Source organism: Mchenga conophoros, linkage group LG9, assembly GCF_057382185.1.
Source record: "Mchenga conophoros isolate Kocher_MC1m ecotype Shallow Benthic linkage group LG9, M_conophoros_male_GT1.1, whole genome shotgun sequence".
Lineage (NCBI taxonomy): Eukaryota > Metazoa > Chordata > Actinopteri > Cichliformes > Cichlidae > Mchenga > Mchenga conophoros.
In genome coordinates this window covers 33,801,445-33,827,232 of record NC_140534.1, presented here as the reverse complement: position 1 = coordinate 33,827,232, position 25,788 = coordinate 33,801,445, and the positions used below count along the sequence as shown (strand labels likewise).

The 25,788-nt window shown below is 42.3% G+C and overlaps 1 pseudogene; it reads right to left on the bottom strand.

Moving 5' to 3' along the window:
- Positions 1-9,730: 9,730 nt before the first annotated feature.
- On the bottom strand, positions 9,731-22,907 carry LOC146567739 (uncharacterized; annotated as a pseudogene).
- Between the last annotated feature and the right edge of the window lie 2,881 nt (positions 22,908-25,788).

The window sequence follows — 25,788 nt, the reverse complement described above, 5'->3', positions numbered from 1 at the left end:
GTGGGAAAGTTCAAGGGGGCCGAATAATTTTGCAAGCCACTGTAAGCGGGAGATTTTCCCAACGAAGAACCACTTACTGCTTAAAAGATAGAGAGTTAAAGTAGACTGTATACCCTCAGGTTAACTTTAAACGTATTGTTGAAGTCAGAGGCAGCATAAAAGTGACCCCCCCTTAGACTGATTTCTAGTTCTAGTGTCTTTATATTCCAGTGAGTTCTGCTTTTAGTTAGCAAACATAAACTAATGTAAGTCTATTAACGGCAGCTGACTAACCAACCCGGTGAGTCGAGTCCCCTCGAGCAGTGCTCACTGACCAAGCCTAACACCAAACTGATGAAAACATGGCAGCATTTAGTCTGCATTTATAAATAAGGCAGCATTTATTTAAAACCTGCAACAATCTCTCCCAAAGTGATTGCAGTCACTTCAAGTCAGAGCGCAACTGTTTGCAGAAAGTTGGCCTCTTATAAGATGAGCTCCCTTATTCATTGTATTCCCAGAGTAATTCCCAGAGTATTTTATTTTCTTTAATAAATATCGATGTTTGGTGTCACTGTATTGAGACAACATCACAACGCAAAATATCAAGATGCTGTGCTGTATCGATCCCCCCCCCACCTCTACCGTATTACGGGTGAAAACACCAGTCAGCCAGAAGATCAAAACAATAGTTAAGTTCAAGTATTTATACAATATCAGTTAACTGTAAGGTAAAACAATATCTATAACAACAACTACTACTAAATACGGTGTCCCAATGGGAAAACCATTTAAACGTGACAGCGATAACATTTTGGAGAATCAAAATCCGTAAAAAATAAATAAATAAAAAAATAAAATAAAAAAGTAAAAGACTTGCAGCTTCCCAAATGTAACATTCAGGATTATTGATGCAAGTCCAGAAATCAGAGCCACAAAGTAGACAAAAGGAAAACATATTATTGATACAGAAGTTGTTTTCTATGCAAGATCACTGCAAAAAGCCATACCTAATGTCCACCCTACTGTTACTCATTTTATATTAAGATTTAAAAATTAGTTTGTATTGGTATGGCGAGTGGCCTTCAATAATAGTAATAAATCACATAGCAATAGTACATTCATATAGTTGTAATAGGCATGAAAATATATTAAGTAATCCAAACTATTCAGAATACGTAACTCTACCGGCATCCAGCATCTATCTACATGTAAAAAGAATTTGGTGTTTTCTGAGGGTCCAAAAAGAAATAATAGAATTTGAATTAATTTAAATTAAAACAATTTAGTTTAATACGACTAATAGGCATTACGAGCTCAGTCATGGGAAAAAAAACAACAACAAAAAAAACAACAACAACATTTCGAATGTTATTTCTTCCTGAATTGAAGTCCAAACATCAGAGCTACCTCATGAGATCCAAGTGTGACATCAGCTGACACTCTTTACAGGAGATTCCATCTGAACTCCGTGGAGCCTGATCTGGTTTGTAAGTCTGACCCTGAAACCAGAAGAGGATCTTTCTGTCTCTTCAGATTCACTGTGATCCAGTGCAGTCCGTCCTGCAGGATCGCGCTGATGTTTGCACAGAGCAGATAATGAAGTGAATGTTTTTGCACATTGGTAACAGTGAAACAGTTTATTTACAGTGAGGGATTGTTTATGTTCGGATTATAAACTGAGATTCTTAAAGCTCTTGTCACACTGTTATTAAGTTCACTTCAATATGTCGAAGTTCATGGCAATCACGAGTCCCTGAATATGAGAAACGTCTGTCACAGTGTCTACAGTTGTATGGTTTCTCTCCTGTGTGGACTCATTATGCAGGTAACCTGCAGTGGTGAAGGATGACCCACACTGGTCACACACGTGCTTTTTAACCCCACTGTGAATGACTTCATGTCGTTTTAATTCACTTGGTTTGGAGAAGCCTCTCCCACATTCTTTGCAGAAGTTCATTTTGTCTCCAGTGTGTCTACGCTGATGTATTTTCAGGCTTTCTGGTAATTGAAAGTTTTTCCACAAAGGTCACAGTGAAACTCTTTCCCACCACCACAGTGACGACAGGGTTGAGAATTGGATCCATCTGTGTCGCTCTGCTTCTAAACAAAGACACAAACACAGTAAGTCAGGGAATTCCTTCAACATTTTTATCCTGAACATCGCCTGAAACAAAGAGCATCTCCCAATTTAATGTATTTGATGTAGAGGAACAGCAACAAGCACTAGTACTGTATAAGTTTTCTACAGTACCAGTTTTTCCTTCCCACTGTCACCAAAGTGCTTGCTCATAGGGGGTCATATGATTGTTGGGATTTTCTCTGTATCTATTATTGTAGAATCTACTGTACAATATAAAACACCTTGAGGCGACTGTTGTTGTGATTTGGCGTTATATAAATAAGATTGAATTGAATCTTGAAAATTGATGACTATGTCATAAATTGCAGGGACAAGGTTAAAAACTTGGGCGTGTGGTTCAACATGGCGCTCTCCTTCGAGTCTCATGTAAAAGAGACAACAAAGACCGCCTTTTGTCATTTGAGGAACATAGCTAAAATCAGACAAGTTTTATCAAACTACACTGCAGAGGTTCTTCTCCACGCATTTGTGTCTTCACGTATCGATTATGGTAACGCTCTCCTTTCTGGGCTACCAAAGAAAGGTTTTAGAGGTTTACAGATGGTGCAAAATGCAGCTGCTCACATTTGAACTAAAACTGGAACATTTGAGCACAATACCCCTGCATTGAAATCACTTCATTGGCTACCTTGTGAGGTTCGACAGATTTTAAGGTCCTGCTACTCACCTACAAGGCTTTAAATGGTTTGGCACCTTCATACCTCTCTGATCTTTTGAACCCTTATGTTCCATCCCATGCTCTCCGATCCCAGGATTCTGGTCATTCAAAAGTTCCTAGAGCCAGAAAAATAACTATTGGGGGAGCGTGCTTTTTCTTTTCCTGCCCCGTTTTTGTGGAACAACCTCCCTCAAGATATTAGTGGAGCCTCTGTGGAGGTTTTTACAGCTAAGTTGAAGACCCACTAGTTCACCCTATCCTACACATCTTAATTAGTGTTTTTAACTTTTATTGCTATGCATCACTTTCATTTATTTCTTTATTTTTAAATAGCTGTACAGAACTTTGTCTGAAAGCACTTCATAAATAAAGTTCTTCTTCTTATGTTTTTGTGTCTTTGTTTTCTGTTTACTTTTTTATTTTGATTAGAGAAAAGGTGAGCCTAAGTCTTTTTAACCTATAACAACTGTGATACTTGCTTCTACTTTTTTTTTTTTTTTTTTTTTTTTTTTTTTAGAAGTGAATAAGTGACGGACAAGGTAAGCGACTCATGTTGTAACTGACGTCAGACACCGGAGATTTTGGCGGAAAATTAAAGCAAATGGTAGTTTAGATTTGAACAAATTCATTTAAGCTTCAGCATTACCAAATACACTTATCAATTGTCTTATAACTAACACTATTTGTCTAAATAATCTCCAACACCCTGGAGAACAACGAGGAGAGTTTAGAGACTCTCCAAGATTATATTGATCAGTGCTTTCAGGATCTCGTGATGAAGAAGACCCCGTGTGCAGCTTCCCCGGCTAAAGCTGAGACGCCGTCGTCGAAAAGACAACGCCCGGCAGATTCCCCCGGCTCAACATCGCCAGCCGGCAAAGATATTGCCGACATATTGGAGTCAATCGACAAGCGATTGTCCAGTTTCGACGCAAGGCTGTCCTTGGTGGAGATTCTTCACCGAGAATTTAAATGCTTGCGAGAATCCCTGGAGTACAGCCAGCAGCAGGTGGAAACGCTTGCTGCTGAAAATGCCACGCTAAGGGAGTCGGTGAAATGTCTCACAGATAATGTTACCCAGCTCAATAGAGAAAATAAAAAAATAAAAGAAACAGTTATCGATCTACAAGCTCGTAGCATGCGTGATAATCTGGTATTTTCTGGTATTCCAGAAGCCGCTGGAGAGGACGCGGAGACCACGGTAAAAAGCTTCATCAAAACCCACCTGAAGCTGCCGGAGGACACTGTGAAGAACATCGTCTTCGATCGGGTACATCGCCTCGGCCCCATTCGGGCTACGGCCGGGAGACCACGTCCTATCGTGGCCAAATTCGGCCACTTCAAACAAAAGCAACATGTGAAAAGCCGCGGCAGGGAATTAAAAGGAACGGACTTCAGCGTGAACGACCAGTTCCCCAAACAGATCTTGGAACGACGCAGGGTCCTCTTCCCAATCCGACGCGGCTTCATCCAGAAGGGCTCCCGCGCTGTCATCGCTGTGGACCGGCTGTACGTGGACGGACAGCTCCACCGCGACCCCAACATCACTCCGTGGCTGTATTAACCTCACACCAGATAAGAATCAGCTGCACCATTTCCCTATCCACTCACACTAACTTGCATTAACATCTGTTTAACTTACCGGTATCAAATCGCATCTTAAAGTGTGATTTCATAGCAGAATTAACACCGTCACTCTCCGTCAGTGATTTAATTGGAATGTTTACGTTTTGTTTCTGTTTTTTTTTTTCTTCTCATTTTTTTCCTCCTCTCTTTTCCCCCTCTTGCTTTTATGCTGCTCACCCCTGTCCTTGGTTTCTTTCTTTATTCCTTTCACTGCCTCGATCACCTGCTTCGACACTCATCCACAAACATCCTTTATTTCGACACATACGCACCATGCGCTCAACGGCAGCACATTTACATCAGTCAGACAGCGCACACAGTCATATAAGATACACACACACTTAAGCCAAGCCTACTCATATTAGTAACTATGCATACACAAAGTCAAACTCAGGGAGCATCTCGCCACACATTTTTTCTCTCTCTCCTTCTCTTTATTTATGAACAAGTGACGTATTCTCTCCACCTGTCTAAGCGACGCACACAGCATACATCCCTAGTTATACACAAACATCTATGGGTACACTGAGGTTCATTACATGGAATATAAATGGAGCTGGCTCCAGAGAAAAGAGGTTAAAAATATTTAACCAACTCAAAAAACTACAGGCGGATGTTGTCCTATTACAAGAGACCCACAGACCTCTTAGAGGTTCGAATGAACTTAAAACACCTGAGTTTCCTAATGTGTTCTCAGCTTGTTATAATTCTAGACAAAGGGGAGCAGCAATTTTAATACATAAAAATATTAATTTCACAGTACTCGATACAGTTATAGATCCAGAGGGCAGATTCTTAATCATTAAACTATCTATACTTGATAAAAAGCTATGTATTGCAAGTGTATATGGTCCAAATGTTGATGATCCCTCATTCTTTCACGGTTTTTTCAGTGCACTCTCTGAACACTTAGATGGCACACTTGTTCTTGGAGGTGACCTCAACCTTGGACTAAATGAAGACATGGATAGGCTCAATACAGCGGGAACTCAGCGTAATTGGCAGTCCACAAATATAATCAAACAGTATATGAGCGACTTTGGTCTTTGCGATGCATGGCGCTCCCTTCACCCCACCAGTAAGGAATATACTTTTTTCTCACATGTCCATCACTCTTACTCTAGTCTGGATTATTTTTTGGTCAGCAGCTCACTGCTGAACGACATTTCAGACACTGAGATTCACCCTATAGCTGTCAGCGATCATGGTCCTGTATCTTTAACACTAATGCACAAGAATAATACTACGCCAAGAAAAAACTGGAGATTTAATATATCACTACTTAAAGATGAAGACTTTATTAAATATTTTAAAAAAGAGTGGACTTCATATTTGAACTATAATGACACTCCCGAAACATCAGCTTCTGTTCTATGGGAAGCAGGGAAAGCTGTGATGAGAGGTAAAATAATTTCTTTCTCATCACACAAAAAGAAAAAAGAAAACAAAAATATTCAGGAATTAGAAAAAAACATCAAATCACTAGAAGAAGCCTACGGGTCCCACCAAGATCAGGAAACATTGAACAAAATACGCAAAACAAAACTAGAATTAAATGAGATAATTGATAAAAAAACAAAATTCTTAGTACAAAGACTACGCCTACAAAATTATGAACATGGTAATAAATCCGGTCAATTTCTAGCAAACCAGCTAAAAATAAAGAAAGAAAAAACAACTATATGTGCTGTTCAAGATTCATCTGGGAACACAATATATGAACCGATACAAATAAACAACATTTTCAGGGATTTCTATAAAACGTTGTATTCACCACAAATAAACCATCTAAAAAAGAAATTGATCAGTTTTTGGACAACATAACTCTTCCAAAATTATTGGACACTCAAGCAATGGCACTGGATTCACCACTGACACCAGGTGAACTCCAGGAAGCCCTGATAAGTATGCACAATAATAAGGCTCCAAGTCCAGATGGCTTTCCTGCAGAATTCTACAAAGAATTCTGGTCGATTCTAGCACCAGTTTTCTACAGAACGTTGTTGGAAATTAAAGAAAAGGGCAGACTTCCATCAAAAATGAATTCTGCAAACATTAATCTCCTGCTAAAACCAGGCAAAGACCCTGTATATCCCTCAAGCTATCGTCCAATATCCCTTATAAATGTAGACCTTAAAATAATCTGCAAAGCTCTCTCAAAGAGACTGGAGAAAATAACCCCCCTCTTAATTCATCCTGACCAAACTGGTTTCATAAAAGGTAGGCACTCATCAACAAATACACGTAGATTACTTAATTTGATAGACTACTCATACAGTAAAAACCTAGAAACTACAATATTCTCTTTAGACGCAGAAAAAGCATTTGACAGAGTTAACTGGAAATTTCTATTTGCAACTTTACACAAATTTGGTTTTGGATCCTCTTTCATAAACTGGTTAAAAATATTATATAATTCCCCAACAGCTTGTGTTAGAACAAATGACCAGACATCCTCCAGCTTCTGTCTCTTGAGGGGCACCAGGCAGGGATGCCCACTCTCCCCTTCACTATTTGCAATTTTTATTGAACCACTAGCAGCAGCAATTAGACAGAATTCAGTAATTAAGGGCATAAAATGCAAGAACGTGGAACATAAAATCAGCCTTTATGCGGATGATGTGTTACTCTTTCTCCAAAATTCACAAACCAATATCTCTGGGGTGATTGAATTGATAAACTCTTTTGCAAGAATATCAGATTACTCAATTAACTGGTCAAAATCTACAGTCCTACCGATTAATTGCTCCCTCCATAATTCCTCTTCTACACCACTGCAATCGGGAAATATAAAATATTTAGGTATTAATGTTTCTCCCAAGCTTGCAGATCTAACTAAATTAAACCATATCCCACTTTTAAAGAAGGTAGAAGATGATCTGGCTAGATGGAAATGTCTACCCATATCACTCATGGGAAGGGTTGCCGCTATAAAAATGGTCTTACCAAAAATAAATTATTTATTCTCAATGATCCCAACTAAACCGCCACAAGATTTGTTCAGATCTCTAGATTCATGTATGTCCAAATTCCTTTGGAAAAATAAACCCCCACGTATAAGCTTAAAAACACTACAAAAGACCAAGGATAAAGGAGGACTAGAACTGCCTAACTTTCAGCACTACTTCTTAGCCAACAGGCTTCAGTTTATCTCAGGATGGCTAAAACACACCCTCTTAGATGAACCTTGGCTAGATGTAGAACAAGCACTCTGCAATAATCTAGAGATCTCAGACCTACCATTTATCAGCTCAAACATCCAACGACATGAATGCTTTAAAAGCATCAACATCAGCTCTTCTCTGACAGCATGGTGGGAGTTTCTGAAATTGACGGCGTCTTCGTTAATCCCATGCAAACGTGCACCTATCTGGAACAACCCTGACATATTACAAAACAATAATATGATAAACTTTTCAGATTGGAGTGATAAAGGAATCAAATATTTAGAACATATACTAGAAGGAACAGAATTTATTTCATTTGACGGACTAGTTACAAAATATGGGATCAACAAGAAAAGATTTTTAGAATATCAAATTAAATCCATAGTAAAAAAGAAATTTAAACCGGGTCAAGTTGAACTACAAACACCACCAAGTGTGGTTCAATTTCTTACTCTTAAACCCCCCAAATTACTATCCAAAATATACAGAATGCTTTCTAAAACAGATGAATCAATATCACTTCTCTCTCACCTTAGAACACACATGCATCAACACTACAATGAGCGGGTGGAGGGAGGTTTGGAGTCTTCTCTCACCCCCATTCTCTGCGACCTGCTGGAGCAGGGGGGCTAGGAGGAGGAGTTGGCCGTCCGACTGCGGTCTGGAGTGTGGAGCCTTCCTGCTGCTGCGGAGTCGGGGCGGTCTGCCTCCCCCCACCGCAGGGAAAAGGGAAACACCACCTGGGTCTGGGTGCAGTTCCCCCCTCCAGGGGCGGGGGCACCTAGACCCGGTTTGTAGAGTACGCTTGGGGAGTGTGATCGTGTGTACAACGTCTCTTTATGTCTGTCTCCACGTTGGTTGAGTGTGGAGTAAGTGCATATGAGAGCATGAGGGTGGGAATGGATGTTTGTGTCTGTGTGTGCCTGTATGTCTGTGTCTATATGTCAGGTTGGGTGTCAGGCGCCACCTCTCTGGGGACATCTCAGGCCCTCCAAGGTTTGGAGGCCTATCTCCACCCACCACCACTTCCCCTGCCAGTGGCGGACCCCCTCAGGTGTCGGTGCGTTGGTGGTTCTTTGTGTCCGGGGATGGGCATCCAGGTACACACCGGCTCACTCCTTGGCGGCCGCTTATCGGGGCCTGGAGCCTGGGGCTCGCTCGGGCCACTTCGGAGGTGGGGTGCCCCCGGCCTCTCGGCCTGGGGCTCGGTCACTCAGGCGCAGCTGGCTGCCGGCGGAGCTCACGGGCGCGTCACTGCAACTCCCCCTGGCTTCTGCTCCGCGGCTGCTGAGTGAGCCCTCATCTGGGACTCTCCTCAGCTCTTTCTGGGACAGTGGCGCAGCTGCCCCTCTGTTGGTCTTCCTTGGTCTCTTGTGTTCTGGGGGCCTCTGGATGTCTGGAGTTTTGATCTCCTCCACACCTGCTTCACGCCCTGGAGGACGGGGCTGTGGCCCCCCCACACCCACTAGCAGATCATTACATGAACCTTTTAAAAACAAGCGCGTCCATGCTCACAGGTGTACACACGGGTGATCACACCCACAAACTACACCCTTTTTGGCTCCTACCTCAAAGCACACTGTGTTCTGTTGATCTTATGTGCTGCACAATAATGTTTAACATTTAGTATTTACTGTCATATTCCCATATATCATTGTGATGTTGTTTATTCTATTACTCTTGTTCTCTTCTGCTTGCTTTCTTTTTTCTTTCTCAACAGGTGATCCAGGTGATTGATATATGCATTTTTTTTTCTCTGCCCGTTCTGTTGGTTTTTGTCTTTTGCCCTTCTCCCCCGTCCCTCTTCTCAGCTGTTTCTCTTTCCCTCTTTCTTTCTCCCCTTCTTTCCCCCAGTCAAGTCTGTCCCGTATTCAGTAAGTGAAAATAAAATAAACAATAAAAGGTGAATCAAATGGACCATTACGGCAAGGCTGGGATGGTCAGTTTGGTAAAGTAAATCCGTTGGGCATCTTTCTTTGCCTTTAGACAACAATTCTGATGGCAAAAGAGCCAAACGGGACAGGCAAAAAAAGAAAAAAGATACTTGCTTCTACTAATAACACTCAGCTTACTGGACGAAAATAACACATTTTTTCAATCAGTTCATCCAATATAACTCCATAAGTTTACTGATCTGACTTGTTCCAAACACTCAGTCTAAAATAAGAAGATAATAATATAAATACATACCTCACAGTAACTGCACTTGTAGAGTTACTTTCTGGTGTGGATCTTTTGGTGTTTTCTCAGGGAATGTGGAGATTTGAAAGTCTTATCACACAGGTCACATTTATAAGGTCTCTCCTCATTGTGGGTAAACATGTGTTGTTGTAAATGTACATCTCTTGTAAATAGTTTTCCACACTGATCACAGAAATAAACATCATGTCCAGTGTGACTGCGTAAGTGTAGATTTCGTGACTCTATACGGCGGAATGTTTTTCCACAAAAATAACAGGGGTACGCTTTGCTTCCAGAGTGGGTAACTTGATGACGCTTTAAGTTTTTACTTTGAGCAAAAGATTTTCCACACAAATCACAGTTGTACGGTTTAATTGCACTGTGGATGAGTTGGTGTCTTTTTAAGGTTCCAGCCAGGGTAAAAGATTTTCCACACAAGTCACAGCTGTACGCTTTAATTCCACTGTGGATGAGTTGGTGTGTTTTCAGGTGTTGAGCCTGGATAAAAGATTTTCCACACAAGTCACAGCTGTATGCTTTAATTCCACTGTGGATGAGTTGGTGTGTTTTCAGGTGTTGAGCTCGGGTAAAATCCTTCCCACACTCGTCACAGGTGTGTTTCTTCTCCCCCTTTCTTCTGTGAGGTTTGTCGGCCTCCTGAGAGCGCTGACTTCTCGCTCCATGTTGGTCCTGCAGTGACAGAGATACAAACAGAGGCAGTGAGTGAAATGCAGTCGTGGAACAAACTGAAACTGCCTCCATTAGTGGAATCAAAGAGGTCAAGAAACACGTTGTAGGTGTGTTACCACCACCTTCTGGTGATAGTTTCCCACTACAATGATGTGCTACAATAAGACTTGTCAAAGGGGAAAATCTTTTATGTCATAAAAATATTGTGAGTTCAACTGATGATGTTGTTTCAATGTGTGCTGATAAAATATGATCTTTGTATTTTCTTGTAACTTCTGTGGTTTTTGTTTGTGAATGTAGCTTCTGTATGTATGGAGGAGCCCAGGATGGAAAAGATAAAGCTGCTGTTAACAACCAGCTGTGCACAGTTTCAATAACAGTGTAACTGAGATACTTTTCTCACCTCCTGTGTTGAAGTCATTGTTTCCTCTCTAGTGGCTGAGCTGAGTCCAAATGGCTGAAACTGTTCCTCTGCTGCTCCACCAGACTCTTCTCCTCCTGTTACTCAGCTGGGACACAAAAGTATAGATATGTATTTTATCCCTGGCAAGAAGAAGCAGAGCAAATAAACATTACGACACTCATCAGTAACAATACCTATGAAGGAGGAGTGGAGCAGGACCGGAATACAGTATTCGGAAAGGCACACAAAAAAAAACAAACAAAAAATAATAATAATTATTTTTTTACGAATATTTATTTCGAACAAATACTTAAAAAATATTTATATTTGGGAACAAGGGAAAACTTTATATGAAACAGCTGAGTTTCCTTGAGAGACTGCAGAACAGTACTGGATGAGTGAGTGACGTGTGAAAGAGGTGACTGACACAGGCTGCTCCACACAGCGACAGAGACGGCTCGGCTGAGCGAAAAAAAACACTGAACTGCATCACTATTTTTGTTCAATAGATTTTTTGGACCTTAACTGTGTTCTGGAGGCAGTTTATAGGTTTCGCGAAGATCGGGAGATTATTTCATTACGCTGCACTATTGACATCTGCATTCGGGTGCTCTTATGTTCACTCTGTTTACGTAGCTCTGTTAGCTTGGTAATTTAGACAACAGGCTGTTGACAGAGTAACGATAAAGTTCGGTAAAAAGGTTAAAACAATGATTGTGTCGAATGTATGCACTTGTGCGAGCTATATAGTACATTTAGGTTACTTAGGTATTTCAACCTATGCTAAGGTTAACCTTAGTTGTTGGTTTAACCATGGTTGAGGCAATGGCTGTTATGTTATTTTCTTTTCAGTGACGTTACATGTTCATTGCTGGATTTATGGAAAGAAAAAAATCAACTAATACTGCCTATCCATAGTTGCTATAATGGATACAATTAAAGAATACTTACACTATAACATTAATTACAAGCGTAACACAAAAAATTGATTTTTATGCCCAGCTTGAATTTTACTCAAATACAAATACTTTTCCCCCCTCAATAAATACAAATACAGATACTGGCTGCTTTGCACATCTCTACTATGAAGCTTCAAGGTGAAATCCCAGGAGCAACTACAAAAAGAAAGTCATCAGCTGCCTACAAGAACTTGAAAGGGAAAAGGCCACTGAGTAGGGCTGGGCGATATGGCCTAAAATTCATAAGGTGATATAATTTGAAGCATGTGCGGTAACGATATATATCGTGATATATTCTTTTCTTCTGTGTAACGTATTTTCCACACTAAAAATCTTTTAATTTTCTCAAAAATCGAGAGTGTGCATTATGTATGAATTCTGGTTGTGCTTACTGACCTCGAACCGATTTCTGCGTGCAGAAATCTGTTAAAAAATGTTTTAGTACAACTTTGGTAAGCTGCACAGCTTGATGGATTGTCAGAGCATTATGGCTGCCGTAGTGAAAAGCTTCGCGGAGTAATCTGGGTCCAAAACTCCGTCAACTTCAGGTCCCAAAGTCAAACGAATACTAAGAGTTAAAAACGGTCTAAATTCTTTCATCGTTAATTAAATCATCAGCGTTGCTGCTTTATCGGGTGTAACAATTAAGTTTTACATCGATGCATCCATGAAAACAGAATTTATTAAATTTAACAGAGATAGAAGTTAACAGGAAGTTAGCTCGCTAGTTTACACCTAAACATGACATGTTCTAAGAGATTTTTGAAACTAATTCAAACGTACAGCTCTGCTATCACTTCCAACATAAATGAAGACAGAAAACTAAACAGCAGTGGCCTTTGAGGGGTTACTGAAGTCTGACTACCTGATATATAATGTTGTGCTACGTGATTGCTAGCGACACAGCTATGTTAGCATAACATTAGCACAATGAAGCTGGAGGATGAACACCAACTTTTTTTCCACTCATTAAAAGTTAACGTGAGGGATTCTGGTGGTCAGGGACAAATGCAATCGTATAGCAGGATGCTGTACACGGGGCAAACTTCAGTCAGGAGAACAACTGAGATCATTCATCCACAATACGAGGTTAGTTATTAAGATAAGATAAGATAAGATAAGATAAGATAAGATAAGCTTTATTAGTCCCACACGTGGGAAATTTGTTTTGTCACAGCAGGAAGTGGACAGTGCAAAAGTTATGACGCAAAAATTAGAATACAATAAGAATAAATACAGTACACAGCTGTACAGAATAGAATAAAATAATATACTATATACAGTAGAATAAAATAGAATAAAAATATACAATAAGATAAAAATAGAATACGAATGCTATATACAACTGAGTAAAAATACAACGATGCCAGAAAGGATTATTGCACTTAGTGTTATTGCACATGTGTGGATGTGTGTGTTTGATCAGCTGCAAAAGTCTTTGTTGTGGAGTCTGACAGCAGTGGGGAGGAAAGACCTGCGAAATCTCTCCGTCCCACACCGTGGGTGCCGCAGTCTCCCACTGAAGGAGCTGCTCATTGCTGTCACAGTCTGCTGCATGGGGTGGGAGACGTTGTCCAACAGGGATGACAGCTTAGCCGCCATTCTCCTGTCACTCACCACCTCCACTGGGTCCAGAGGGCATCCTAGAACAGAGCTGGCCCTTCGGATCACCCTGTTCAGTCTCTTCCTGTCCCCAGCAGAGATGCTGCCGCCCCAGCAGACCACACCATAAAAGATAGCAGAAGCCACAACAGAGTCATAGAAGGTCTTCAGGAGTGGGCCCTCCACCCCAAACGACCTGAGTCTCCGCAGCAGGTACAGCCTGCTCTGCCCTTTCCTGTAGAGGGCGTCTGAGTTATGAGTCCAGTCCAGTCTGTTGTTCAGATGAACACCAAGGTACCTGTAGCTGTCCACAGCCTCAATGTCCATACCCTGGATGTTCAGTGGTTGCAGTGGAGAATGCTTGTGCCTGCGGAAGTCTACCACCAGCTCCTTGGTTTTACTGGCGTTGATCTGGAGGTAGTTCAGCTGGCACCAGTCCACAAAGTCTTGAGTCAGTCCTCTGTACTCCTTGTCGTCCCTATCAGTGATGAGGCCGACTATTGCAGAGTCATCAGAGAACTTCTGCAGGAAGCACTGGGTGGAATTGTGGGAGAAGTCTGCAGTGTAGATGGTGAAGAGGAACGGAGCCAGAACCGTTCCCTGTGGGGCCCCCGTACTGCAGACGACCCTGTCCGACACACAGCCCTGAGTCCTCACATACTGTGGTCGGTCGGTGAGGTAGTCCAAAATCCAGGTAGTGAGGTGATGGTCCACTCCAGAGTTCTCCAGCTTGTCCTTCAGAACCGAGGGAAGAATAGTGTTGAAGGCACTGGAGAAATCAAAGAACATGATTCTCACAGTGCTTCCAGCGGTCTCCAGGTGAGCGAGGGAACGATGTAGGAGGTAAATGACGGCATCATCCGCTCCAATGCCAGGCTGGTAGGCAAACTGAAGTGGGTCCAGTGATGAGCTTGTTAGGCGCCGAAGCTGAGCCAGGACCAACCGCTCCAGGGTCTTCATCAGGTGGGATGTCAGAGCCACCGGCCTGTAGCTGTTGAGGTCCTTGGGGCGTGAAGTCTTTGGCACTGGTACAACACAGGAGGTTTTCCAGAGCTGTGGGACTCTTCCCAACCTCAGGCTCAGGTTGAAGAGGTGCTCCATCACCCCACACAGTTGGTCCGCGCAGGACCTGACGACCCTCGAGCTGATGCCATCTGGGCCCGCTGCCTTCTTGCCATTAATCCTCCTCAGTTCCCTCCTAACCTGGGTGGTTGAGAGAGACAGGCTGGAGCCTTGTGTTGAGTGTGTATTGGATGCTGTTGTTGGGGGTGGGGGGGAGTGAGCAGGGTGAATAGAGGAGGTGTGAAGTGTCTGAGGTGGAACAGCAGCAGTGGGGGTGGGTGAGTCTGCAGCCGATGTTGCAGACTGCCTCATGGTTGAATCAAATCTGTTGAAGAAATGATTCAGTTCATTTGCCCACCTCACATCCCTCCCAGGCAGAGAGTTCTGCTGTTTGTGGCCTGAGATGGTTCTGAGGCCTCTCCAGACTTCACCAACGTTGTTTTGCTGAAGCTGGTTCTCCATCTTCTGCCTGTAGCTGTCCTTCCCATTCCTTATCAGTCCCCTCAGCTCTCTCTGCACCCTTTTCAACTCCTCTTTGTCTTTGGATTTGAAGGCCCTCCTCTTCTGCTTGAGGACAGCTTTAATTTCTGGGGTAATCCAAGGTTTGTTGTTGGAGAAACACCGTACAGTCCTGGTAGGTACGGTGTTATCCACACAGAAATTAATATAGTCAGTAATGCATGTAGTAAGGCTGTCGATGTCCTCTCCATGGTCGTCACAGATCACCTCCCACACAGTCGACTCAAAACAGTCCTTAAGAGCCTCCTCGCTCTCCTCTGACCATCTCTGCACTGTGCGGGTGGCTGGTGGCACCCTGCGCACTAAGGGCTCATACACAGGGACAAGGTGCACCAGGTTGTGATCAGATCTGCCCAGGGGAGGGAGAGGTGATGAACTGTATGCCTCTTCAGCATTGGCATACAGTAAGTCCAGTGTTTTATTGTCTCTGGTTGAGCAGGTCACATACTGGGTGAAGGTGGGCAGTGTGGAGTCCAAAGAGGCATGATTGAAGTCCCCTGATATTATGAGAAGGGCTCTCGGAGATTGTGTTTGCAGTCTGCTGACCACTGAGTGGAGAGTGTCACAGGCTGCATCCGCGTTGGCCAAGGGGGGGACATACGCTGTTATTGCGATAACATGCGAGAATTCCCGGGGCAGATAGTACGGACGCATGCTAACGGCTAACAGCTCAATGTCTCTGCTGCAGAGTTGTTCTTTCACAGTGATGTGCCCAGGGTTACACCATCTGTCGTTCACAAAAACTGCCAGTCCCCCTCCTTTCCTCTTACCGCTCTCTCTCGTCCTGTCCGCTCGCAGCATCTGAAATCCCGGTAGTGTCACGCTTGTGTCCGGAGTTAGCGGTGTTAGCCACGACTCCGTTAGCATCATGATGCTACATTGCCGGTACTCCCTCTGTGACCAGGTTAGCGACGTGAGCTCATCCATCTTATTGGGCAAAGATCTTAATTATTATCATTAATATACTGCAACAACTACTACTGCTGCTACTACTGCACATTCACCCTGTGTGTGTGTGTGTGTGTGTGTGTGTGTGTATATATATATATATATATATATATATATATATATATATATATATATAAAAAATGTTCTTCCTCTACACCCCCCCCCAATTTTTGCACATGTCGAGGAGCGTGTCAGGCTACATTTCACTGTATGTTATACTTGTATAACTATGCATGTGACAAATAAAGAACCTTGAACATGGGAATAGAACAGCTGCGAGAGAATTCAACATTAATGAATCAATGTTACGGAAGTGGAGGAAGCGCAGTTTTTGGCTTTCCCCAAATTTCAAAAGTGCTTCATCTCTTTGCTATGACTGTCGCCATAATTTGCAGATGATAATGGTTTTAGCCGCTGCGATGCTTTCGACCAAAACAGGCGCCGCTTGATGACATCATCAACATGCGCTATCGCGATAGAGCGATATAGTCAAAATCTCTATCGTTGGTCAAATTTATATTGTTTCTATCGTATATCGTTTATATCGCCCACCCCTACCACTGAGCTCCCTGCATACCACCACCTTTATCCAGGGGATGCTACACCCTGTATATATTTCAAAATAAAAAATAAAAAAAAGCTCAGTTTCCTACAATGGCGGCAGCCGGTTAGTTTTAATATTACTCTTATCATTCTTTCTGGGTCACAAAATAAACGTTTAACATCTTTTTTGTCTTTCACTACTCAGGTTAAACATGATATATGAGTCACTTGGATAACTTAGAAATGTTATTGTTTGGCTTTTTTTAGTATTTTATTTGTTCCTGAGTAAATCGGTTTGGCTGAGATTAAAGTTATAGTTTTTACACAGCTGAATAAACGTCAAGCAGACAGCTGATTATCAGAAGTGTGAGATGCTCGAGAATATACTCCGATGTAGACGGCTGAGTTTATTAAACTCCACCGAAACAATCTGCAAATGTAATTAAAATGTAATAAAAATGGTAAAATGGTAAATGGCGTGTATTTGTATAGTGCTTTACTAGTCCCTAAGGACCCCAATTGACCACATTCCTATAACGATCCCACACACATTAGGTGGTACTCCATTATAACACAAAATTCCTGTATTTAACACATCACCAAGACCATCTGTGACAGCGTTCAAGTTTTACAACAACTAAAAGGGATACAGAAAATACACACTGATATATTACATACATACGAATTTATAAGTTAAATATAGTGTACAATAACCAAGCTGTTATCAACCATCATTAACTATTAAACTATTGTTTACGGAAGCGGTTGTGGGATTCATCGGGAAACTAGCGGATGATACCGTGGAGACAAAGACTATCACAACGTTTCCCAACCAGAAGCCGTGGGTGGATAAAACCATCCGCGACGCTCTGAGATCCCGCACCGCTGCCTACAACACGGGACTCATGACGGGGGACATGGACCCGTACAAAGCCGCGTCATATAACGTGCGGAGGGCGGTGAAAGAGGCGAAGCAGCGCTACGGGAGGAAACTAGAGTCACAACTCCAACAGAGTGACTCTAGGAGCCTGTGGCGGGGACTAAGGACAATAACGGACTATAAAGCACCAACAACCGGTATGACGAACGCGGCCGTGACTCTGGCAGACAAGCTGAACACTTTCTATGCTCGCTTCGAGGCTGCAGCTAAGGACTCCAACAATGCTAGTGTTAGCGGCGCTAACGGCTGCAGACAGGAAGATACTGCCAGCACTGGAAACGTGCTCGTCATCTCCGAGCATGAAGTAAGGAGAGCCTTCAAGAGAGTGAACACCAGGAAAGCAGCAGGACCAGACGGCATCCCAGGTCGTATCTTAAGAGACTGCGCATACCAGCTAGCTCCTGTGTTCACTGAGATATTCAACATCTCTTTATCTCAGTCGGTGATCCCCACATGCTTCAAAGAGTCCATCATTGTTCCTGTCCCGAAGAAACCCCACCCTGCTTCTCTCAATGACTATCGCCCTGTAGCCCTCACCTCAGTAGTGATGAAGTGCTTTGAACGCCTGGTCAGAGACTTCATCATTTCTTCACTACCAGACACACTGGACCCACTACAGTTTGCTTACCGTCCAAATCGATCCACAGACGATGCCATCTCTCATCTCCTCCACACATCACTCACTCACTTGGACACTAGAAGGGGGAATTATGTTAAAATGCTCTTCATAGACTACAGCTCTGCATTTAACACCATAATTCCCTCCACACTCACCACCAAGCTGGAGCATCTGGGACTCAGCTCATCTATGTGTCAGTGGATCTCCAACTTCCTAACTGGCAGACCACAGGCAGTAAGGATGGGCGGACATGTCTCAGCCTCCACCACTCTCAGCACTGGAGCCCCCCAGGGGTGTGTTCTGAGCCCCCTGCTGTACTCTCTGTACACATATGACTGTGTGGCCACTACCAGCTCCACCACCATCATCAAGTTTGCTGACGACACCGTCGTGGTGGGCCTGATCTCTGATAACAACGAGACGGCCTACCTGAAGGAGATTAGGAATCTGGAGAACTGGTGCCAGAGGAACAACCTCCTTCTAAACGTCAGTAAGACAAAGGAGCTGATAGTGGACTTCAGCACTAAGCAGGAGAGGAACTACCAGACCCCTGTCATCAACGAGTGCCCAGTGGAGAGAGTGGACAGCTTCAAATACCTCGGAGTTCACATCACGCAGGACCTGTCATGGTCCTGTCACATCAACACCGTGGTGAAAAAGGCCCGACAGCGTCTCTACCACCTCAGACGCTTGAGAGACTTCCAACTGCCCTCCAAGGTGCTCAGGAACTTTTACTCGTGCACCATAGAGAGCATCCTGATGGGAAACATCTTAACCTGGTTCGGGAACAGCACCATGCAGGACAGACGAGCTCTACAGAGGGTTGTGCGATCAGCTGAGCGCACCATCCGCTCCGAGCTCCCTGACCTGCACTCAATCTACAGCAGGCGGTGCTGGACCAAGGCCAGGAAGATGGTGAAGGACCTCAGCCATCCCAACAACAGACTGTTCTCTCTGCTGAGGTCAGGAAAGCGATTCCGCTCCCTGAAGACCAACACAGAGAGACTGAGGAGGAGCTTCTTCCCGCAGGCGATACGGTCTCTCAATCACACCACCACACAGTACTGACCCACACATACAGTTCTTACACACACACTGGACTTTCTGGACATTGTTTCACTTCATTACTTAAATCACGCTGCTGTTATTGTGTATATGCTGCTGTTATTGTGTATATATTTATTTATATTTCTTCATACATTCTTATATAGTTCTATATTGTGTATTTTGTTGTACAGTTATTTTATTTTCAACTTTAATTTATATATTTTATCTTATTCTCCCAGTTAAATTTACCCTTCATTAGGGCTGCTCAATTAATCGAATTTTAATCACGATTACGATCTGGGCTTTCAACGATCATTAAAAATGACTGAGCCGATTATTAGCCCCTCCCTCATTTATCCGCGACACCTTAAAGGCCGGTCCGTGAAAATATTGTCGGGCATAAACCGGTCCGTGGCGCAAAAAAGGTTGGAGACCGCTGATTAAGAGGACCCGAGGGAAGCTCGGAAAGCTAAGCAGAAGTTATTTGGAGAGGAGAGTGACTGCCGTTGGTTGAAAAGAGTTTAAAAAAAAAAAACTTCAGTGGTGTTGCACACTATTTTATATTATTTTTTTAAAGTCATTGTTAACCCTTTAAAGCCGGTCAGAGCAGCACGCTCCGTTTTGCGTAACTATTTTTAAATCCCTGTAGAACCTGAACCGTGTAAGCTAGCGCAATAATTTATTTTTGCATATGAAACCAGAGGAGTTGTACTTACATCTTATGCCATCAGCTTGTCCTCGGTCACGGTTTCGTTCCACATATAGCTTTGCAAAAATTGCATAAAAAGCGCTTGCAGGAACAAAAACATAATATTCCAGAAACACGCTTTGCCGTTCCTATCAGCTGTTCGTAACACTTCCCACAGTGAAATGATGCACCTGCTGTTTTCTTTGCAAATTTGCATCATAGGATTGTTTTTTGTTTTTCCTGCAGTATATAAAAATTGCTGTATCTCCAAAATAAAACTATGAAGACACTCAAAATAAATTTCCTGTGGTGGAAAACTATTTTTTGCAACTTTATTGTATTTAAAGTTTTGAGGGATAAACCTCTTAAACTTCTCCAAGTAGAAATATATGTAAACAAAACAAAAGCGATTTTCAATTTTTTTTGTAGTTTATTGCACTTTTTTGCAATTTATGTAATTACTATGGACTTAATGCATACATATTATTAAAATATGGGCTATAACAGTTGTATTGATTTATAGCAACTTGAAATGCTCCGACAAATGGCACTACAGCATGTAAAAAAAAATAAAAAAATAATAATATAAGCTCTGGTGGACTTGGTTCTATAGTAGGTCTTAAAGGGTTAAATAAATATCGTCAAATAATCGTGATCTCAATTTCAGTGAAAATAATCGTGATTATCATTTTTGCCATAATCGAGCAGCCCTACCCTTCATTCTAATTTGTGTTGTACAGTTATTTCATTTTTAACCTTAATTTATATTTTATTCCTTCCTAGTTAAATTTACCCTTTTTAATTTTTCATATTTATTTCCTATCTAATTCATAGCCTTTTCCTTTTTTGTTTTCTTTAGGTCACGAGCAGTTGTCCAAGCATTTCACTACATATCGTACTGTGTATGACTGTGTACGTGACAAATAAAATTTGAATTTGAATTTAAACCTGCATTTTTGTTGAAGCAGTCTTCAGAAATGGGAAATTATTACATTCAGAAATCACATAATTTCCACATTCATGGCTGCATCAGCAGATATTCAAAAATACATAATTAAAATCACCTTGTTACCTGCAAACATTAAACGTGTTCTCAGGTACATTTGTGATCATTTTCAAGTTGTATGGCTTTAACAATGTGACATTTTCTCCCAAAATCACAATACCATCTCATTCCTTTTTGTAGAGGCAGGCATTTTAAAATGTTTACATTTTTATGTCTTTATTTATTTAACTTTTTTACAATCCCAACCAGCACAGTCACTGGGTACTTGGGCTGCACGATTTTGCATAAAATGAGAATCACAATTTTTTGGCTTAGAATTGAGATCACGATTCTCTCACGATTTTCTTTTCCAGTATAAATATTTATTGCACTTATTAACTGCACATCAACTTCGTAACAGTTGAGACTGAACATAAAAACAATAAATAAACATAAAAACAACAAATGTCTCACGTTTTGTTGTTGCCACAAAATGTTGTACTGCTTGAAATTCCGTCTCCACCGTTGCTCGACACTGCGTGTACAGAGCAGGTAGTGCAACAATAGAAAAATAGTTGCGGGACGGCACTGTGTAGCGTTTGTCTAGGGTGTTGATCATTTTCCTAAATCCCTCGTTTTGCACAGTGTTGATGGAGCCATATCTTTGGTCAGGTGATAAGTGATAGCCTCCGTAATTTCTTTGTGCCTGCGGGAGTTCGACGGGTATAGGGAAGCGCTGTATAAGGTTCCCGTTATTGATGTTTGGGTGGTTGACCGGGACGGATTTTCTCCCGTCACTTTCTCGTCATCCCTGACGTGCTCTCCGTTGTTTTCTCCTGCTAATTTTAGCATCACACAGCACAGCTTCTGTATCACGTGGTATAAGGCTCCGCCCTTGTCATTTGTTGAGCAGGAAGAGTGAGCGCTTGTTTTCATGCAGATTACGTCCCGGATCAAAATGCGGTACAATCGTTGTCTTTTTTTTTTTTTTTTTTTAAATCGTTGTCATTTAGAAATGAGATCGCACATAAGTATGAATCGAGATCGCGATTTTCTAACGATTAATCGTGCAGCCCTACTGGGTACTTTTGTGATTGTTTTCCTTCTTTATAAGGGACAGGTTCAAAGGTTAAAGGTCTCTCTTACTTTCAGTGCTGCCACATGTGGATTTAAGTCCGCACTGCACTGTGTGTGTCTGTTCCCTGATTCAGTAAAACACGTGCAGCTCTCCCAAAATGTGGGCGCATCACAGTTTTTTGGCCTCGTCTTATCTGTTTATCTTATCGGTATACAAGGCTCGCAACAATACAAATGGAAAATGTAATGTTAGTGTCATGTTGTTCAACAATTTCAACAAGAAAGCGGCTGGACTTCTTTAAGTTTGGTAAAACACGTTTCACCGCTCATACAAACCATTATGACGGAATTATAGAAAACACTGCATCAAAAACACAAAAAAAGTTGTTTCAGACATGTTGATCTCAGCAAAGGAGAATCACACCAAAACTTTCTTTGTGAGTACGGGCAGCTGCACCTAAAGGCACAATGAATAGCGAGCACACATTGAACCGTACATAACGCTGTAGGGGCGTAAGGTCTTTTAATCGTGGATGTAGTCAACGCGGTAAATACAAATGAGGCTGTAGAGGTTTGGTGCAGGCAGAAAAACAGCTGCAGGGACAATGAAAAGACTTTTCTGCTCCAACTTCTCCCAGCATGCTGAGCTAATGGTTAGCTGGTGTTTTTCTCCAAACACTCTCTCACTCTTCTCTCAACGTGTTCACAATAAACTGTGAACAGACACCGAGGAGAGCAGCAGAAGACCTCATTCAGGAGCTAAACTCAACATGAACTGAACTCACAGTAAAGTTAGCTCGGTGCTTACCTTTAGATGAGCCCACAAACCGAGAGAAACTCCGCGATGAAGCTGCAACTCTTTCCAAACACAGGAAACAGATCAGGGAGCAGAGACCCACGTGGTTCACGCTGATCTCAGCTACGATCCAGGAGACAAGGGTGGGCAGATCGATGCAGATATCGATCAGGACGTTGGTAGTGGTTTATGATCGATACTTTAGTTTGTTTCTCTCCTCTAAGTTCACTACTTTACTCCCGTTTCATGAAAAAGCAGCTCTCTCTGCTCGGCTCCTCTCTTGCACACGTGCTTTGCTCCGCCCCATTTTCTGCTCTGCTGTGATTCGTTGCTGTGCGGTCACGTGACTCAGAAGCTACATTTGGGGGGTGTCCAAATTCATGAGCCGCGTCCTCTTTTTTTTTTCTTTTTTTTTCTTTTTTTTGCCTGTCCCGTTTGGCTCTTTTGCCATCAGAATTATTGTCTAAAGGCAAAGAAAGATGCCCAACGGATTTACTTTACCAAACTGACCATCCCAGCCTTGCCGTAATGGTCCATTTGATTCACCTTTTATTGTTTATTTTATTTTCACTTACTGAATATGGGACAGACTTTACTGGGGGAAAGAAGGGGAGAAAGAGAGAGGGAAAGAGAAACAGCTGAGAAGAGGGACGGGGGAGAAGGGCAAAAACCAACAGAATGAGCAGAAAAAGAAAAAAAGAAGAAAAAAAATGCATATATCGATCACCTGGGTCACCTGCTGAGAAAGAAAAAAGAAAACAAGCAGAAGAGAACAAGAGTAATAGAATAAACAACATCACAATGATATATGGGAATATGACAGTAAATACTAAATATTAAACATTATTGTGCAGCACATAAGATCAACAGAACACAGTGTGCTTTGAGGTAGGAGCCAAAAAGGGTGTAGTTTGTGGGTGTGATCACCCGTGTGTACACCTGTGAGCATGGACGCGCTTGTTTTTTGTTTTTTAAAAGGTTCCTTCATGTAATAATCTGCTAGAGGGTGTGGGGGGGCCACAGCCCCGTCCTCCAGGGCATGAAGCAGGTATGGAGGAGATCAAAACTCCAGACATCCAGAGGCCCCCAGAACACAAGAGACCAAGGAAGACCAACAGAGGGGCAGCTGCGCCACTGTCCCAGAAAGAGCTGAGGAGAGTCCCAGATGAGGGCTCACTCAGCAGCCGCGGAGCAGAAGCCAGGGGGAGTTGCAGTGACGCGCCCGTGAGCTCCGCCGGCAGCCAGCTGTGCCTGAGTGACCGAGCCCCAGGCCGAGAGGCCGGGGGCACCCCACCTCCGAAGTGGCCCGAGCGAGCCCCAGGCTCCAGGCCCCGATAAGCGGCCGCCAAGGAGTGAGCCGGTGTGTACCTGGACGCCCATCCCCGGACACAAAGAACCACCAACGCACCGACGTCTGAGGGAGTCCGCCACTGGCAGGGGAAGTGGTGGTAGGGGGAGATAGGCCTCCAAACCTTGGAGGGCCTAAGAGGTCCCCAGAGGGGTGGCGCCTGACACCCAACCTGACATATAGACACAGAAATACAGGCACACACAGATACAAACATCCATTCCCACCCTCATGCTCTCATATGCACTTACTCCACACTCAACCAACGTGGAGACAGACATAAAGAGACGCTGTACACACAATCACACTCCCCAAGCGTACTCTAACCCTGGTGACATACCCCTACTCCAAGGTCCTGCATGTGTGGGTGGTTGTGGTGGAGCGGGAAGAGGGAGGCAGCTGGAGATGGGGAGGGAAGGAAGGGAGGGGCAAGTGACCCCTCCCTGGGGCCAGCTCCCCCGCTGACCCCAGTAGGCACACACACTATTTTTTTTTTTTTAAATAAACTTTATTAAGAAACAGTGTACAGAACATGTATACAACCAGAACAAAATTAATATATGCCAGAGGGTGTGATACAAAGAATTACAAACATTCAAATAATTTGTAATTACTACAAATAGTAATAGTTTTCATAGCCTTTTTGTTGAGTGATCCACTAATCAATTTTATGTAACATAAAACATCATTATAGTAATGTTTAAAATTAGGTTTTTTGTTACTGTATTTGCATTTGTGAAAATAAAATTTAGCTAAGATAACTAACAAGTTTATTATAAAGTAAACATCTTCTTCTTTTTTTGCCTTCGAAAGAAACAAAATACAAGATTTTCCCATTTCACAGTAAAGTCATTATAGAGATGTCCAGCAATGAATCTACTGAAGTCTTTCCAAAATGTTCTAGCATATGAACAGATCCAGAAAAGGTGTTGCACAGTCTCAGGATGGCTTCCACAAAATCCACAGTTCACATTTATGTCCCTTTTGAACTTTGTCACGTAATGATTAGCAGGATAAAATTTATGCAGTATTTTAAAGGAGACTTCCTTCACTTTATTCGTTACCAGTTACTTGTTAGGAATTGTCCATACTCTTTTCCAGTTAATGTCACTGACAAAGAAATTCCAATAAGAGACCACATGTGGAATAGTTAGAGATTCTGTCTGGAACAAAGCACGGATATTCTTATTACTTTTACTACGGTTTGTTAGACAGATTCTTCCTATGTGTGAATCTAAAGGGTTGGGGAGAGAAACAGATGATATGCAAGGTTGAATACCTTTAAAAAGCATTATAATACCCGTAGGTATTGCATCAAATAATATGGCATATTCTTTGGGTGTGGCTGGAAATTTATAGGTGTTTAAGAATTCTGAATAGGACATAAGCTGCCCATTAGGATTAAACAGCTGATTCACTAAAACAATCCGTTTCTCAACCCACCTAGAAAAAAAAAGATTTATTTTCATACACTATGTTCCTATTATTCCAAATTGAATACGTATGGGGTGTAAAGTTGTGTTTATATATAAGGGACCAAGCTAATAGAACTTGTTTGTGAAACATCGAAAGGTTTTCTGGAAGCTTATCTATATTATAATCACAACCTAAGATAACTTAGACCACCAAACTTCCAAATGGATACCGGATTTTTAAGAAAATGTTTAGCCCAATTAATCTTAAATGTATTGTTTAGAGTAGTAAAATCCAAAACATTGAGACCACCGTGTTCATAGTCATTCATCAATACACTTTTTCTGATGTAATGTAATGTGTCCTGTTTTTCCAGAGGAAGTTGAAGAGCATTC